General features: G+C 40.1%; 1 protein-coding gene across 1 annotated transcript in view; it reads left to right on the forward strand.

Moving 5' to 3' along the window:
* SNCAIP (synuclein, alpha interacting protein) overlaps positions 1 to 5,329 on the forward strand; it is a 50,696-nt gene that overhangs the window by 798 nt on the left and 44,569 nt on the right. The window lies entirely within an intron of this gene.

Consider the following 5,329-nt stretch of genomic DNA (forward strand, 5'->3'; position numbering starts at 1 on the left):
TTTCTGCTTTTTGTGTAATACAGTTGCTAATGTGTTGAATGTCTGATTAATAATGGACTTGAATACATAAATTCTATCCACTATAAGAAAATTTATTAATTCAGTTTTCAAATCAAAAGTTGTGTGCCACAATCTCCTTCCATGTTTTTGATAATTTTATAGTTTGGGTTTTTTGGGGTTTTTTTTGTTTTTTTACAGAGGGACTGGTTTTCCTTTTAGCATTTGGGACTTGACTCATTTTAAAACATTCCAGATGCTTTATTCACAGACAGATTGCTTTTGGAGAAGAGTTTTTTTAAAACCTATTGTAATGTTAAATTTTATTAAAGAGGAATATGGCAAATGCTCAAAATATTACAAGACAATGAGCCAATCCTGAGCAAATACCATACTCTGGGTAACTTTCTTTTTATTACTGTTACATGATAGATCATGTCCTGGTATCTGTTTCTGTACTCAGTTTTGTAAAACTGTAAAACATAATAGATGTAACCTCTCCGTGTCTCTCCCATTGTGGCTGTTGCTGCATACTAGTGGGTTAGGTTACTCACTTTTCCGCTGAGCAGATCAGGCTGCCTATTTTAATAGGCTGTTCTTTCATTGGTCACTGGACCTTGAGTGAAAAACCAGCACAAACTGTAGAGGTAGCAGGTTTACTTCCTGCTCTAGTGGGTAAGAGAGCAGATGATTTGTTGCCAGAGTCCAGATTAACAAGAGAATTCATGGTTATTCTACCGCTGTACTCATATCTCACCGTATACAGTGTAGAGGTACCTGACCTTCACATTTTATCATTAGCCTGCTGTGGAAAGAGCAGCTGCACAGCGTCAGAGTTAGCAATTTATGTTGTTCCTGTTAGCCCTCTGTTTCTAATCCAGTGCGGAAAAGTACCGACTAGAAGTCATGGCAGCAAGAAAGCTGTTAAACTGATACCCTTGTAAGTGTACATGCGTTAGAAAGCCACTATATATAGTCCATATCCTCGTAGACCATTTCAGCTGAAGTGACCACAATGTAATAGACACAAAAAATAGACAGAAGTTTGTTTTAAAAGCAAATAGATATGTTTGTTTGTTTATTTGTCTTTTAATATTTACATTGCACTTGTACATAAGAAAATCAAACTGTACACTTCTACAATATCATAAACTCATAGTATGGGTTTGGTTGGAATGGACCTACAAAGGTTATCAAGTTCCAACCCCCATGCCATGGGCAGGGACATCTTCCCTAGATCAGGTTGCTCAAAGCCCCATTGTAGTGGCTTGACTTTGGCTGGGCACTAGGTGCCCCTTCATCAAGAAGATGGGGAGAAAAATATGGCAAAAATCTCGTCAGTCAAGGACATGGGATCACTCGCCAATTACCATAATGGGCAAAATAGACCTGATCTGGGGTTATTAATTTAATTTATTGCCAATCAAACAGCATAGGATAATGAGAAACAAGAACAAATCTAGAAACACCTTCTTCCAGCCCTCTCTTCTTCCCAGGCTCAGCTTCACTCCTAAATTCTCTGTCTCGTCACCGCGATAAACACAGGGAGACTGTGGGAATGAGAGTTGCATTTGGTTCATCATACATTGTCTCTGACCCTCCTTCCTTCTCACGCTGTTCCCTGGCTGCAGCATGGGGTCCTACCCATGGGACACAGCCCGCCAAAAACTTCTCCAACGTGAGTCCTCCCTACAGGCTGTAGTTCTTCATGGATTGCTGCAGTGTAGGTTCTTTCCATGGGATGTAGTCTCTCAGGAACAGACTGCTTCAGCATTGGTCCCGCACGGGTCTTGTCAGAGAAATCCTGCTCCTGCATGGGCTCCTCTCCATAGGCCACAGTTCCTGCCAGGAGCCTGCTCCAGTACAGGCTCTGTACAGGCTGCAAATTCCTTCACATCCGCTTGCTTCAACCTCCATGGGGTGCAGGGTGGGAATCTGCTCCCTGATAGTCTTCATCACAGGCTGCAGGGATTCTGCTTCAGTATCTGCACCATCTTCTCCCTCTCAATCCTTGCTGACTTCAATGTCTGTAGAGTTGTTTTCTCCCACATTTGCTCACACCTCTCTCTCAGCTGCGCTTAACACGATGTTTTTCATCCTTTCATGAGTATATTCTCTGAGGCACTACAGACATCGCTGATGAGCTCAGCTTTGGCCAGCAGCAGATGGATCTTGGAGCTGGCTGGAACTGGCTCTCCCACAGTGGGGCAGGCCCTTGGGTGTTCTCACAGAAGCCACCTCTGCACACCCGCTCCTCCAGCACTACCTTACCACTTAATCCCAATACAGTCGTCAGTGGTGGGTATCGATATCCGCCACTTCTCTAGGCAACAGATGAGAGGCAAGGATGGTGTGTAGGATTGTGCCAAAGGCCTTACAGCAATTGAAGTAGGTGACATCCGTAGCTATTGTCACTCTGTCATAGACCACTTGATTAGCTGGGCATGAGTTGCCCCTTTTGGAGCCATGTTATTTGCCTCTAATCACCTCTCTGTCATCCATATGTTTCAGCATGACTTCCAGGAGGGGCTGTTCCACAGCCTTACTGGACACTGATGTGAGTCTGACCAGTTGGTAGTTTACAGGGTCCTACTTCTTACCCTTATTAAAAATGGATGTGATATTAGCTTTTTTCCAGTCACTGGAGACTTGATCTGACTTTTCAAATATGATTGACAGCAGCTTAGCAACTGGATCTACCAATTCCCTTGGGACCCTGGAACGCAAATACAATGCTTATTTTGCAAACTAAGATGGTACTATTCCAGATCCATCTAGTACAGTATATTTGAGTGCAGTTTAGACAGCAGAACAGGTTTCTGGGAATTTTGTTTACAATAGAAAAAGTAATATTCTGTCTTCGATGACATTAAGGAACCAAACAGGATGTTTTAATTTATTTCTTCACGAATAATTACTCACAGAAAGGAAGAAACAAAGGGATGAACTTTAAGGTGCATTAAGTGAAAGGTACAGTATTAAAAGTATGTTTTAAACTTTCCTTGTTTTCCAATTAGTATTCTTAATTTTATCCATGAATTTCTTCCTGCTTGTAAGTTGCACACTATTGTTATGGCTACCTGAAGGTTTCCCAGTCTTTTAAAATGGAGAATTTCTATTGCACTTGGAAATTGTGCAAATTGAAATTGATTTATTTCTGGTTTACCGAAACAATACCAAATTACCTACTCATAATCAGAGTTCCTGGTGTTAGATATTTGTAAACTATTTGGAATTGAGTGTATAGATTATTGCTGTGATCATTCGGATAACTCAGTATGAATAAAAGCCTGGCTTAGTGGTGCTTGTGCAGGACTTGGCCTAGTGTGAAAGTCTGTCAAAATTGAGTGCAGTAATTAAAGTCAAACATAGTTAACCAGCTGTTGTCAGGTAGTTTGAAACATCTTGAAAAATTTCTTCATGTCAGTCCTTGCCTTACAGGGCAGATGTAAACTATGTATGCTCAAGAATGTGGCTCATCTGGCCTCCCATTTATTTGGCACATGGCACCTCTTAAGCCTACTGCCACCCCTCTTTGGTGATGGAAAGAGCTGGGTCACCCCTCAGGCTCAGACAGGCCTATAGGTGACACATAGCCAGACTTGCCTACCTAATGATCAGGACTTCAGGGCTCAGCATGGAGCTCATACATGACTCTGCAGGCACAGTCACTAACTTCAGTGGGTTGATTTCTTTCCCATCCAGCTGATAAACTCATTGATAGTTTGTTTTGGTTTTTTTTTTTCCCTTTCTCCTTTTTCAGAATGAAAGAAAATGCAAATGACCATTAAAATGTCCATACAAAGTATCAGATTCAGACAGAGATTTTATACCTTTGAAACTGTTAGTCTCTATAAAGGTCTCGTTTAAGGGGAGAATATTAAATGTCTATGTAAAAAGCCATAAACAATGCATAGCCTTGGTAACCTAAGCAGTACTCAAAAGATGCTGATCACAGACATTAAGTAATAACTTTAATCTGAGGAGGTGTTATTTCTCACATGCACTGTGCCAGGCTAATTTTTTTCCTCTACCTTTTTTTTTTTTCCCCCCCACCTGGAGCTGCTTAAATTGACACTACTATTGAGAAAAATCTTGCAACCTCAGGCCAAGTATTGTTGCTTTCCTTGTTCTCAGTGTAGCTTACTACTACCAAATAGATGTCTAGGAAAAGGGTTGGTGTTGCACAGTAGTAAGTGATTAAGCAGGGGTAATATAAAGTATTAATTTAACAGTATTTAAATATTGGTAAACCAGTTTACTTTCCAAAGTAGTAAATAAAATGAGATAAAATTGGTAAATGGCTTATACCAATAATAACACCTGGGAAAAAATTTAGATATAAAGAAGGAAAGGTGCATTTAATTGTAAGACACAGTCACTGGTGTCCTGATCTACTGGAGGTGAATTTTTTGAGTTTGGATACGGACTCCAGTTGGAGCAGGGCATGGTCCTTAGTGTTTTGGGTGTGTCATAGTTCTGATGATGTGGTCTAAGAGTCATACTGTGTGTCCAGCTTTGCCCTTTGACTTTATTTCAGGAGATGTTAAAAGTATTCTCAACAACAGAGTGGTCAAAAATTACTTCTACTTTTTCATTTACATTTTTTTTTACTATTTTGTATATGCATTTCTATGCTACTACTTACGATTTAGTATTTATTCTTTCTGGTACTTCTCAGACACAAGTGAGTCTGCAAGTGGCACACAGATAACGGAGCACACAGCACCCTTACTAGAGATTGAAGGGTTTTTCTGATTTGTTGGCTTTAAAATTCATTGCATTAAAATTTGAAAACCACATGAAATTAAAAGGTTAACATTCTCATTAATTCTAATTCTGTAGTGCAGTTTCACATAATGAACAAATGTTTTATGTGATAAAGGAGGTTCCATTGTCCCATGAACTAATAGTTCTGTTGAAGAAAGTTGGTAATATCTTGCATTTGCATGGAATAGTTGTTACTGCTTCTTGTCTTTTGTTTGCTATTCATACTGTTCTTCCATTGTACAAAGTTCTTAAAGAGTTTACTGAAATTCAGTGTTTCAGGTAAGGGTAAGCATGCCTTAAACGCAGAAAAAAAACTCAAAACAATTTTTGACCCAAATCTCAAACAGCAATCAAAAATGTCTTTACGTGCATTGTCCTGGGAATAAGCCTTGCCTTTCCTTTCCTTTCCTTTCCTTTCCTTTCCTTTCCTTTCCTTTCCTTTCCTTTCCTTTCCTTTCCTTCCCTTTCCTTCCCTTTCCTTCCCTTTCCTTCCCTTTCCTTCCCTTTCCTTCCCTTTCCCTTCCCTTCCCTTCCCTTCCCTTCCCTTCCCTTCCCTTCCCTT

This window comes from Merops nubicus, unplaced genomic scaffold (genome assembly GCF_000691845.1).
Source record: "Merops nubicus isolate BGI_N331 unplaced genomic scaffold, ASM69184v1 scaffold13710, whole genome shotgun sequence".
Taxonomy (NCBI): domain Eukaryota; kingdom Metazoa; phylum Chordata; class Aves; order Coraciiformes; family Meropidae; genus Merops; species Merops nubicus.